At 41.4% G+C, this 13,968-nt stretch overlaps 1 protein-coding gene across 2 annotated transcripts in view; it reads left to right on the top strand.

Annotated features, from left to right (window-relative positions):
- Nucleotides 1-13,968, top strand: part of CACNA2D3 (calcium voltage-gated channel auxiliary subunit alpha2delta 3) — a 1,440,485-nt gene that overhangs the window by 583,135 nt on the left and 843,382 nt on the right. The window lies entirely within an intron of this gene.

The following is a 13,968-nucleotide window of genomic DNA, read 5'->3' as shown; positions in this document are numbered from 1 at the left end:
GGTCGGGCCACAAGCAGACAAGGACAGCAGAGCTCACGCCAAAGGTTCAGGGTCACAGGCAAACGGGGATAGTCAGGGACATGCCAAAAGGTCAGGGTCACAGGCAAACAGGGATAGTCAGGTACACGCCAAAGTCTGTAATAGAACAAATGAAGAGCACATGGCAGGTAACAGGGAGCCAAACACACAAAGGTTGATCAGCAGGGTTGCCCTGCAGTGCACAGGTTAATATAGAGTTTTCTGATAGGACCTAGGGTGGAGCCATGCAAGAGGAGGGATTATAAAAGCAGTCAGGTGAGAGTCGGCTGGTCTCTAGAGATGAACACATGGAGACAGGTAAGCAGACAAACTCTATTGCATAACCATGACACTCATCCTCTTAGTCTGCTACAATCAGAGTGTTCCAGCTTGTATTTAAACTGGCTGCTCTGTATGTAGCTTCTGACAGGCTGCGCAAGCAGCCCCGTATCTCTAGGACCATAGGAGGCAGGAGCCCCAGTGGTGGGGTAGGAAATCGGCTACCTACCCCCCAAATTTGGGGTCTTTGAGCCCAAGTCTCTGAGCCTTGAAGCTCGATCTTTTTTTTGGGGGGGGGGGGGGGGGTTTATGTTCATGGCGGGTGAGGCAGGTGGGGTAGATAGCCCAAATCCTACCCCACCACTGGGGCTCCTGCCACCTATAGTCCTAGAGATTCCGTGGCTGCACGTTCCTGGTGCACAGAGCAATCTGTGTGGCTCTTTACCATGTGATCGCTGTGCAGGGCAATCTGTGAGCCAGTGCCTTCCTTTCACAATGGTCATACATTAGTTCCAGAGCACAAAAAACAGTAGTTTTGAGGTAGGAGAGGGTTGGACCATGGGATCATTTTTTAACCCTTTCACCCCCCCCCCCCCCCGCTGTATATCTAATTTCCATCCTGTCTCTATATGACCTGTATATTAAACCCTCTCTTCTCTAACCCTGCACATCTGAACATTACTCCCTTCATCTCGATCCTCCCACTATCTTTGAGAAGTACATTATTTCCTTCACTTCCTGCTCCTCCCACTGTGTATGATGCTGATGTATTTAGCGCTCCAGTACCAAACTCTGTCAATCCATAAGCTCCTAAATAGCAGTATTTTATTTCTTAATGCAGAGTTCCACTCAAAAGTGTAAACTCTGGTTATCTGACTCCTCCCCCACTCCCGTCCCATATTTGACACCTTTTGTGGGAGGGACTAGTACCTGATTTTGACATGTACCTGTCCCCACTTCCAAGAGATTGCGATCACTCAGAAGTTGGGCCCCCCTCCTCCTTCCCCCGCTGAAGGATAAAATGTGCTAACATGAAAAAAGGGTGGTAATCATTTAACTGTGGTTCAGATCCAGTCCAGAAGACTCTCTCCAGGCATGGTAAGCAGATTGTTTGTTCCTTGATAGCTTGCACCTTACCTACTCCCAGAAAAAATTATGGAAATATTACAAACTACGCTTGAGAAAGGGATCTCTCCCTGATACATGTGTCCTAGACTACCACCCAAGTCCTAACATGGAGGTAGGAGGAACTTCATTGTCTTTTTGCTGCCAGACGCTGCCTTGGGTACCTTGCATAAGCCTGTCTCTTAGAAGCTAATTCCAGTATCCTGGTCTTATTTCAGCTTCACCCCCATCATGGGCCACAGCTGATGAGGTCCTCTTAACTGGAACTGGGTGATTAATATAAAATGATTACCACAGCCGGTATACTAAGTTATTGCATATTATCCCAATCCTAAATGGTTGTCTGACTCTTTAATAGGAATTTGCTGAAAAATGCCAATTTTTTGAAAAACTGAAAACAACCATTTTGTTTTGGATCCAACGGCTTCTCTCCTTTTTTGCAATTGCTGGATTTTAATAGACAGTTATTACAGATTTCACTTACTACATACTCTTCTGGTGAATATTGTTGGTGCAGCATGAGAGCATAGGGGGACCTCAATCATGTTGAGACTTTTTGAATTCTATGAAGTCTCTTTTATACCGACTCAGAAATGACCCCTACTGCCATTCTACTCTTCTGTGCATGGCACAAGAAATTTACCAAGATCACATCAGTTCTAAGTTTTAAGGTCATTTTAAGCAAGAGCATGGAATTGAAATCAAGATTCACTGCACATACAGAGTTAATCATGCAACATACAGTATACATAGGGTCCTTGCCAACCGACGAAGTGTGTCCAAGGGCGGATATCTTATGAAACGATGATAGATGGAGTTAATACTGTCCGGGACCATTATCATTACACATTTGCATAAAAGTAATCACAATAGAAAGGTACATTAAAAGTATTAATTACCCATTAAAATAGTCATTTAAAATCCATTACACTTGGTGATAGTAAATGGATGATCATTCAAGTAGTAAGTGCAGAATCTGAGCAATTTAATATCATTTATTTTAGGACAGATGCATTTTTCCCCTCTATGCTTGTTTAATAAATGTGTTTATTTTTTCAGCTTGACAAAACATTGGTTTTAATGTACTTTTCCTACAATATATTTGCATTTTATTTCATTTTTCAGCACAGAGAGGACAGTTAACCTTGATACTCTATTTTAAATAGTTCATCAATTGCTGCTTACCATTAATTGCTTTCTCTGTTCAATGTTTGTGATTTAATTGTAAATGAATACTGTATGTTTCACAGTAGTATTTCCCCAACTGTAGAGCAGGGTTTCTCTTCAATCTATCTCCTGGTGGATAAGGAGCCAAGAGCTTGGTATTCAGATGTTGGGGCACAAAGGAGCAGACAGATGTTAGGAGTATGGAGGCTTGTGTGCTTGCTCATAAGAAAAAACAAAACCTCATGTACTTTGAAGGATGGTAGAAATCCATGTTTCTCCCTGTACTGCAGGTCATGCATGGTTGGCACAAGAAGCAGTAGGAACAAGGTTTTCCCAAGAGACAGAGTGAAGATTGTATCTAGATATAATGTGCACGAGAGCAGCGTCTCTCCCAGCTGTCACCCTCCTCCCTAGGCAGATTGATAGCAGCAGGAGCCATTGGCTGTGCCAAGCAAGGGGGGGCAGGGCCGAACAACCCGCTCTGTCAGAGAGCAAGTACAATGCCCAAGCCCCCTTTCTGGTGGGTTCCACAGCTTAACACAAAAAATGTGCTAGCATGAGCTAACAAATAATTTCAAATGAGGACTACCTTGTAACTAATGGCATTACGTATGGAAAACATAAACTCAGCCATGGCCTTTAGTAATGTTCTTCAAATTTGTGGTTTGGATTAAAGACTATCAAAGCCCTACTTTCAGTGTCTGCATAGGTGGTCTTTAAAATATACTTAAAGCCAAAACAAACGTTTTTTTTTTCGTTTTTCAAAATAGAGGGGAATGGATCCAATTACATTTGTGTGTGTGTGTGTGTGTGTGTGTGTGTGTGTGTGTCCGATTGGGGAGATTTTTGATAATTTTTGGTCCAACAGACACAACAGGAGCTGAGAAGATATCTCTCCAAATTCCCTAATTTTGGAGAGATATCTTCTCAGCTCCTGTTGTGTCTGTTGGACCAAAAATTATCAAAAATCTCCCCAATCAGACACACACACACACACACACACACACACACAAATGTAATTGGATCCATTCCCCTCTATTTTGAAAAACGAAAAAAAAAACGTTTGTTTTGGCTTTAAGTATATTTTAAAGACCACCTATGCAGACACTGAAAGTAGGGCTTTGATAGTCTTTAATCCAAACCACAAATTTGAAGAACATTACTAAAGGCCATGGCCGTCAACTGTGACGGGAGCAGGTGTCCCCAGTCAATAAACATCTCTACTCTACTCTAAATCACCAAGACAAATAGAGTTGGTGAAACTCCCAAATGGGGAAATAGGCAGCAATAAAAACCTGGCACCAGTTTAACCCTTCCTAACTCCATCCAAAACTAAACCAAAACAACTTTTTATAAATGTTTTACTCTTTTTATGCACTTTAAATAGCAACACCCTCATGTTTGCTGTATACAAATAATTGCGAATGATCAGCTGATGGCACATTGTCTAAGGAATGAAAAATGGGATCAGGAAGAGCCCAAGGAAGCCAGGATTTCCCATATAAGGTTTGAATCCTGTTGGTCATTGTATGCACACTCTGGTGATAGCTTTTAAAAACTTTAAGGAGCAGAGCAATTTAAAATTGGCTGCTAGGCGTGGTGAGAGAAGCACTATCCGATAAGGGTGAAGATCCAGCTGTGAATGGCTATTCTCTGGATTTCCTAATGTGAGAGACTTTTTCCTATTTTGACTTAGTACTAAGAGTACCTGGACTTTCCTACCTAAACCCTCTAACCCTTTTGAGAGACTGTGTTTTTGTTTATTCTTTTGCAAATAAAAATCCCTTAAGTGGATCTGGTGTCAGTCTCTACAGTTCTTGGGCCATCTACCTCAGGAAACCCCTAGACACGCACGAGGTGAAGAAGGTAACGGTAAGCCCAATTAAATCAGCTGCTCCTTTGGGGGTCAGTGCTACATGTGGATATGCATGAAATGCAATGTGCAAGAGACTGGAGAACTAAAAGAGGTACAGCTGGAAGATAGATCAGGTAGGCATGCTGTGTGCTTGTATACTGCCACCTTTCTTTAAAAAGTGACCAGCAACAGGATTATAGGTGGTACTTTCAGGTATGTCAAAGGTCATAATGGCAGGACAATACTGTCCACAGTTTGGGAAACAATGCTACAGATTTGTCATGGTCAACTAGTAGTGTAGAGGCCATATGTAAACCTTTAGCAATAGCTCTTTCCCATTTCCCTTTCTTTTGGCCCATTACAGTGATAGGAGGTCTCACCAAGTAATTGCTCTACCTGAACTCTCAGTAACACAATCCAGATTGTTTCCAGTAGTGGTGTTCTGTGGGTCAGTCTTCATAGATCAGATGCTCTAAGTTGTTTTATGATCTCACCCTTTGTACAGTTTGATTGTGATACAATGAGTGAATTCATGTGCAAAATTAGTCAAGTAGAATGACACTGGACATTTAGATGCATATTATTTTTGTAGGATCTTGATGCATCTGTATCCATCCAAAATCACAGGGGGAATGTTTGTTTTGCACCTTCCTCTTCCTGTTATTTACGATGTGTTTCCCTGTTTAGCACTTATCTTTCTGAATGATTCCCACCAGACTGCTGTAATTTATCATAGAGCAAAGCCCGCATTTTATGGAAGTCGAACAATTTTACCATGTGCTTAAAAGGGGGAATCTAGCAGTAAAAATGTCAGATCTAATATGATATGTAGTGCAGAAAAGTCCTGACATCCATCCAGCTGTAACTGCAAGTAATTGTGTTACTAAATCCTCTGCCTCGTGCTGGCAATATCCGTCATTTATTCTCCCATTTCTGAGGTTAAAGATAATCAGAATTATTTAATAAAGTGTCTTTAGCACAAATCCATGGAACATGAAATGGAGCTAGGTCTTAAAGTGCAACTGTATTATTTAAAAGCAGGATATTAGAGCCAATACGGGAAAAGGATGTAGCGGGGATCAGATCTGAACAGGGAGTAAATACTAACTCTGCCACATTAAACTTTGGAAACAACGGAGGGAGACAACAGGAAGTGAGAGGAAATCTCCCCCTAGGAAGAAAAATTCACTCCTGTAAGAGTTATCATGGGAAAAAGGCGTCTCCACTAAAGATTTATCACCAATCCTTGTTTTCACATCAACCCAAAATTTTCAAAATTCAATTGTCATAGGGACACAAAGTGAAGGGAAATCTTCTGAACGTGGGTACAGGCAGCAAAACAAAAGATAAAAGGGTGTTAACCCTTCCCTATACTATCCAAGGGAAACATTGAAAGTACACAAGGGTCCCTTTTTAAACTCCACGTACTGTAGACCCTTGTTATGTTGTGGAGCCTGTTATTAATGTCCCCTGATATTATCCAATATTAATCATGATTTTTGGTGATGTAAATCCATTGTCACTACGACCTGTCAATGTGTACACACAATGCTTCCATCACTAAATGAAAGTCCCCCTGGTGCTCTGGTAAAGTAAACATACCACTGAAGATCCTGGGTGACTTTGTTGAACAAACATTGTCAATGACCAAATTGGACCAAATGGAACCTAATAAAGACTGGTCACTGCTGCTCTCACTTCTTGTACCCTTCTTGGGACTGGTCTTGCATGTGCCCAGATGTAGTTTTCTGTAGGCATCCTATTGTGGGTTAATCTGTTGGGTCCCACTCACAGCTCTACTCTCTCTCATACACCAGGTATGTACAGTACTTGTAAAAGTAACAATACTTTTATGGATTTATACTTGAGTTCTCAAAAGCATTTGTAAAAGTCTTTGTAACTATTGGGAAACTAATATATAAAGTGTATGTAAACCCTAAGAATTAAAGGCAAAGTATGGTCAAAGCTATTTTGGCACTACTTCCCCTGGGGATCCCAGGAGTGCACTTAATTCTGCACTTCTGTGACTCATATTAAGCCCACAGTGGGCTAAAGCCCACTGTTAGCTGACGTAACTTAGCCAGTCCAGGCTCTAGAGAGATCCCAACTTTAATGTACTTTAAAGCTGGCTCAGCCTCTCAGTGTACTGCTGAGAACCTGAGCCAGTCACTCCCGCTGGAGGGCCAGAGCAGAGAGCCAGTGGCTGACAGTCACTGAAGACAGAGAACTGTATGTTCAGTGGTCTTTGCTTGCTTAGTTCTCAGGGAGAGGAGGTGGGGGACAGATGCAGCATTTGATCAATGCTGCATCCATCTAGGTGAGTATGTGTGTGTGTTTGTTTGTTTTTTGCAAATAACACACTTCTCTTTTAACTTTTCTGATGTTCTCCATTTTGGTCTGTTATATATACAATTTAAAGCATTTTATAATATACTTTAAATAACTCTAAAAACTATTTGCTGATACTTATCCCCAAAGGTGAGAAAATAACTAATCACCTGTTTTGCCTGTGGTCTGTTGGAAGCTGATCTTTTCCCCATTATTCACTTACCATACCTTGTTCTGCACTACGCCTCTACGGCAGCGGTAGGCAACCTGGGGCCCTCCAGCTGTTGCAGAACTGCAAGTCCCATCATGCCCCTGGAAGTAATTGCAACTGTCAGCCTTGCAATGCCTTATGGGAAATATAGTTCTACGACAGCTGAAGGGCCCCAGGTTGCCTACTTCTGTTCTATGGGGAGTCGATCATCTTGGTAGAGGCAAGGCTTGACTTTCTCATGTCATAGTCTCCAGCAAGGGGAACAGTGAGCAGCACAGTAGTGACATCACCAAGTCGCACTCTGGATTTCCTGACACTAGCAGTCAGAGGCAGCAAAGCCTTAGATCACTGCAGATATACAATTACAAGGCTGTAGGCACAGGAGTGCCTAGGCACAAACACCTATCAGGAAGTGCACTGGAAGAGGAATTCAAGAAAAAAAAAGTAACACTATCAGGGTCTACTTTAAAGGATAGGTTCACCTTCTTGCAAAAAATAATAAATGCACATTCCTTCATTCCTATTTTAGTTTTTTCAAAGCATTGAAGTGGTGGTGGTTTATTTTGAGGTGGAAGTCTTGCTTCGCTCCCGATATGGCTGCCTTTGTACCATTCAGGTTACCAGTCCACTGAGTGTACTATTGATAGCAAGGGATTATCATCTGTTTCCCGTCAAGATGATATTTGCTGTAACACCTGCAGGAAAACAAATGCCTCCACTTTGTTACATGAAATCCCTGTGCGCCAGACGGTATAATTTTTTGAAATTGATATAGGCAAGGCCATATTTATGGCTTATCTCCATGAACACACAGGGAATTTTGTCTACGATTAAACACTGGTAACGGTTATAAAGATACATCATTTAAGATTTGTTTTTCAGAGTCCAGGAGCATTAAAGCAAGAAAGTGTCATTTGCAAGGACAATGAAAGGAAATAAAATTTCCCCGTAAATATTACTGACGTATACAGAAAATAATTTCTGTTTGTTGCAAGTGATTTATGACCCGGCCACTATAAACAAAACCCAGGCGAGTTAGCATAGAAGAGATGTCACTACGTATAGATTCTCAGCAAGCTATATATCAAGTACAGACTGTCACACAACATTAATTTGCATTGTATAGGCTGTAGTTCCGTGACTTGAATTTTCATAGTCTCTAATTTAAATATTTCCTAAAGTTGTTGTGAACCTCTGAAATGAAGAATGAACTAAGCATATTCTTCTGTTGTGTGTTCTTGCCTCAACCGAAAGCACCTAGTGTGATTTTTGTCTGCCTTTTACTTTGCTATCTGCTTGAGTCACTTCTGACACTCTATGCCAACACCAGGGAATGCCAGAGATGGCCTACCACTGCCCCCCTCCCCCCAGCACACAGCAGGCGATTGACAGTGTCAGCTGTGCAGGTTTTCCTATGAGACTGTGTAGAGGGGACCATCTTTTGCATCCACTCAGGTTTCAGATTACACTCCCTGTTCTATGCTGTGCAGGGTGTGACATCAGTTCCCCACCCCCTACCTTGTTTAGCTCAGAAATGCTGTTTAAATTCTGTACTTTGAACAGGGGAGAGCACTGCAAATAATCAGGTAAAACTTATGTAGGATGTTATCTTAAAGCTGTAGTAAAGGCTTTAGGGTCAGTTCACACCACATGTAGTGCAGTAATTCTTTTTCTGCATCAAAAACGCATGGAAAGTAGGTTATATGGTTTCCAATGGCATAGTTTACACCAGTGCGGTCAGTTTCTGGGCATTCCAGTACCAGAAAAAAAAGTACAACATGCTGCATTTTTGCTGCACTGGAGTGTACTGGAATATGGTTAAGCGCATCAAAAACACTAGAAGGCATTTGGAATACATCAAAAAACCCATCAAAAACGCACTGGACCTCAGTATGGTGAAAAAAAAAAACAGGAAAAAAGAAGAAAAAAAGCATCTGGAATGCATCCGGAAACGTTTTAAAAATGCATCAAAAACACACCAGAAAACGTCACAAAAGCGGTAAAATGCAGAACACATCCGGAACAAATCTGGTTAGTTTTTGTGGTGTGAACAAACAAACCTTGTAAGGTAAAGGCATAATGTGCTAGTATGCATCGAATGCTAACACATCATGAAAGACTTACCTTGAAACAAAGCCCTTCAATGGTGCGCTGTCGCCGCTGCAGAGGCTTCTATACTCACCCGGTCTTCCTTCCAGGAAGTGCATGTTTAGGAGATATTAATTTTACCTATGGGTGAGCTTTATTATAAGCTTACCTTTAGGTAAAAATTTACTTTGAGAGTTTATTTCTACTTTAAGTTTGATTCCAGTATATCAATAGTTTTCTTCTAACCATGTGGGGGTTAGAAGTACTAAGTACTAAGTACTTGGCAGTAGGTACTTGCAGGCGTTCAAAGCCAGCCCAGCCCTGTCTAGATGGGGACTTGGGTTGTGAGTTCTACTCTATCTACACAGCCATAGGGATGCAATGTTCACGGGTTCTGTTAAACCCCTCATGGTACATAATATCCTTTAACTTTTTTAGGACCTACAAGATCCACCAGGATCAGTTTTAGTATCTTAACCTAACAAGGACCTAGCCCCTCAGCACTCTTCAGAGACACCTGCTACCTCTCAGAGCCTTGGGCCTTGTGTTCCTTTCCTGGTGTCCCCATTGTGGGATCATCAGAGAATCTTCTCTGAAGAAAGTCAGTTTTTTGAAACCTTGCACATAGCACTTGTCTAAAAGGCCTAACACCTGCAAGATTCAGCTGGATAGAGACTTGTAGGTGTCTTTTATTGGTAGCTACCTGCCAGTGACAGGCTAGGACAATCAGCTTGAATCCTCACTAAAAAGGCCTAATCCCTCTATGCTATTGAATCCTCCATCAACAATCAGGAGTTACCCCCTTTTCCTTGTTTTGAGGTGTCTTAGGTGTCAAGGAGCCCCCTCTTAGAATAGTTTCCCCTTTTCTCGTTGGTTGTCAGTCCCTTTTAGCTTCTATTTCTATTGCTGGGTTCTGGTATATGAGCAAGACATCCACATTGTCTCTATGAGCCAGGTATTCCCTGTCCCATCAGTCTCTTCCAGGAGAACCCCATTTTCTGGCTCCACAGAACATATGTTTCCCTCTTCACCAGGGGACCCTGCTTTGGATCAGTGTCCTTGGTTACACTCATCTGGACATGACCTAGGTGTTGCAGAGGTGTTGCCTCTGGAATGGAGTGAGAGTCCTCTCTGTGACTGGACAAGTAACCTGGTCCCTATGCTTTATAAAGCTAAGAGTAATACTCTCAGCTGAGCTGTCTGCCCCAATGCATTGGAATATGGCTTTCCTTAGCTGGTAGTCTTGATATTAAAGAGAGAGAGGTTTGCACACCTGGGGGTTCTTCATTTCCTCCTTGGCAGGGAAAAATAATCACTGGAGGGTCCTGTGTCCCCCTGGAGTGTCAGCAGGTGAAACATAAACCGTAAAGGGAATAGGGTATGTCTGGAGGACTTTGTGAGCCCGGATAACCTGGGCATAGGTCCTCCTTCTTTGGTTGTTCTGCAGCCTCTCAAGGAAGATTCCCTGGATACTTTCCCTTGTTTTTCTCCTAATGAGGTAAATGTTCTTAGCTGTGAGGCAAAGGTTTCTGCTCCTTGTTTCATGGCTGTAGATGCTATGCTGGACCAGACGAGTCAGAGGATTCTTAGAAACATGTTCTGTGCTTAAGGTTAGGCATGTTCCACATAGTTCTTCTGTATGGCCCCAGACACATGCCATCAGTTTGGGTTTGAGGTATAAGCACTATCCCTGACTACCATTGTGTGGATGGCTTTTGTGTACCCTACCCTATTCAGTCAGATTGTGTGGGATTGTACCATTATCTATCGGTCTCTAAGGTTTACTGCGCAACCTTTATTGGTAGTTGTGCTGCAAGGGTGCTCACGTGTTTGTGGATTTGTCATTTAGTGGCTTTGATTGCCTGGCTAGGCAACCTTCTCTCTGAATTCTTGTATCTGAATTACTTACTGTAATTCTTTCTTTGAGTAATTTGAGGGAAAAATATACTACCCCACTTGTCAATAGCACATGCATTGGTATTACCTTTTCACAAAACTGAGGCTTGCTCAAGAGGAGGTTTTATATGGGGCATAGCTTGCAATTTTTATTTTTGCCAGTGTTCAAACTTCCTGTAGGTAATATTATTACCTTCATATATCTGAATTCCTGTGTCCCGCATTACTTTCTAAGAAATAGATTTTACAGTAAGTATAAAAACCCAAATATTTTTTACACTTAGATTAGATAAAAGAAAACATTTTTAAGGGTATTTTTACCGACCAACAGGTTGCATACAAGAGAAGCTCATTTTTTTATGGTTTACATACTATTTAACTCTGTATTATTTCTAACAAGGAATTGAAATCACGGCCTTGCCTACACCATGTTCCTCCCTCGGTCACTGTGTTATCTCTTCATACTTACGACTAACTTCAAACTTTTTGCTGTCTGAGGACCCAAAGTGCATTATATAGCAACCACAAGAGTTAATGTTCTGTATCTGAAAGCCCCGGCTTTGTTTTTTTGTGGGTTGTAATTAGAAGATGGGATTAAACTTTACAGATCGTTTGAGGAACAAATGGCCATTCTCATTAGTTTTATCTGTGTTAATTAGTCAAGCTTCCCCACAAGTCTCCCACCATCCTATACAGATAAGGATCGGGAGCAGGATTTTTCATTCTCATGGCATCTATTTTTGTGCAGTAGGTCAAATAGAATCAATATGTTTGTCAAAACTGCTTCGGCTTATCTTCTGCTCGGAAATGGTGCATGAATGAGCAGGATCCATTGGGACCAAATGCCCTTTATTTAAAGTTATCAGTAAAAAATATCTGCTACTGGACTTCTAAAGAACAAGCACCATGTGTTTGTAGTATGAGCAGAGAACCAAATCATAAATGTGGTGGGGTAGAAGGGTACTGACAAACAACAGACCCATCGTGCATATACATTATGTTCTTTTCACCTAGATTAGTAGGCATTTGAATTATTTGGTATGGACTCCTCCTTAGCATGTCACGTATAAATCGGACTAAATCTAAATGAACATAAGAATCTGTGAGGATGTCAGATAATTAGCTTGGCAGGCTATGAATCAATATATTTAGTCACTTTACAAACTTCTCATTTAAAAACTAATAGCATGCTTTTTAATTACACCTGCGTTTTGCTTTAAAGTGACTATTTTGACAAAAACAATGGTCCCTGCAACAGAAGACTATGAGTAGCACGATGTGGAGTTTACAACTCTTCCTAAATACAGACTTCTAACTCTCTAAACCTCATGATCTATATTCCTGCTCAGGACCAGGGTCTCAAATGTATCAAAACCTCTAGTAGATTAGTATAACAACCGGACAACTAGAATGTTCAAAAGCAGGTCAGCAATGGTAGTACTCGTATTTGTTTTGCGATAGATTTCCTTTAAATACATAAATTAAAAGGGCTGTATCAATCTCCCCTACCTTCTCATGATGTGGTATATCATTTGCTCCAGTTGTGTATTAGTTTCTTCTGCATTTCTGTCTTTGGTGGATCTTTAGTTCAAATTAGTAATGATCATTTTCAATTTACAGGTTAAATCCCAAGGTTTTAGTAAATCTTTACTGTAACAAAGATATAACTCTTAACTGAATGACATTCAGTTTGGCAAAGCCCAAATTGAGCTTTTCTCTGTATTATAGTTATGCAGTCAGGCCTCATAAACAGTAAAGGATTTGCAAGTCTTTTTTATTTAATTTATTTTAAAGCCTATCTCCAGACAAAAATAAACCCCCCTCCCCCACCTCCCCTCATACTCATCCTCACCTTTTTTTACTTAAATACCTTGTGCAGCAGGGATATGCTTATCTAAGCCTTCAATTCAGATCCCTCGACAGTGCCATTTTAAGGTGTGGGGGACTGATAGTTCATTGATGCACATGTGACCGCGCTGGCCCAGTCTCTGCTGGTCTCCTTTTGCTGATATCACCCTTTTCTGGCTCCTGAGGTGCCCCCCACCACTGGACAGCCAATAGGGAGTGTCAATGTCATGTAGCGAGTGATGTGGACACCCGAAGAAGAACCCTGCCTACTTCTTAACGTAGAAGATAGAAAACTTGCGACCAGAACATGACATGTTCATAAATTTAGGTGAGGAAAGGAGTAATGAGGTTGGTTTTTTTTTCATTTTCTATGGTAGCGATTGGTTGGAGGATAGTAGGGGGATGAGGGACTTAAAATATGAATATTGCTTACAGCACACTGTAGAACTGGACAACTGTTTAAAACATAATGCAGTGCTACAGTTCAGATCTCCAGTGGTCCAACATTTCGCTCGCACAAAGCTCTGATCAACTGCTCAGGGAGCATAAGCTCTTTAGATGGGATCTTTGTGCAGTTGGCATGTTGGACCACTGGAGATCCTGACCCCTGCGCTTTGTGTTCAGCAGTGGTCTATAGCTTCAGTGTGCTGAAAATACAGGCAGTTTTAACAAAGGATGCTGCACACTGGTTTATGAAATACATACAAAAGAATCACACATCTACAGTTTGTGCTTAGTGGCTGTATTATATTAATAAAAAGGAAAGCTTCATCTGGGTTTTAAAGCCATGTGTATCAAAAATAATTGTTTTTTTTTTGCAAATTGCTTGCTGCAATAATACCATTAATGCTGAACAAATGCAAGCTCTTTGCCGCAACTTTTTGTCAACATCCATTCAGTACAGCAATGGCTGCATGGCATTTCTCAGGGAGGGTTTCCTGTTGGTGACAACCATGCCTGTGTAATGTATGTTTAAGCGGCCGCTTGTAATCCTTATCAGATACCTGTGTGACAAGGTGACAACACTGGCATACAGTTGGCATACAGCATGAAAGCATTGTCACCCTATAACAAAAAATGCTTGAATAGGGACCTTCATGGCAGGTTTACCATGTATGTATTGTTTTAAATAAAGCTCCAGATCTAAAAATGC

Source organism: Lithobates pipiens, unplaced genomic scaffold, assembly GCF_037356315.1.
Source record: "Lithobates pipiens isolate NorthernLeopardFrog02 unplaced genomic scaffold, aLitPip1_a1.2 Scaffold_23, whole genome shotgun sequence".
Lineage (NCBI taxonomy): Eukaryota > Metazoa > Chordata > Amphibia > Anura > Ranidae > Lithobates > Lithobates pipiens.
This window is presented reverse-complemented; position numbering and strand designations above follow the sequence as displayed.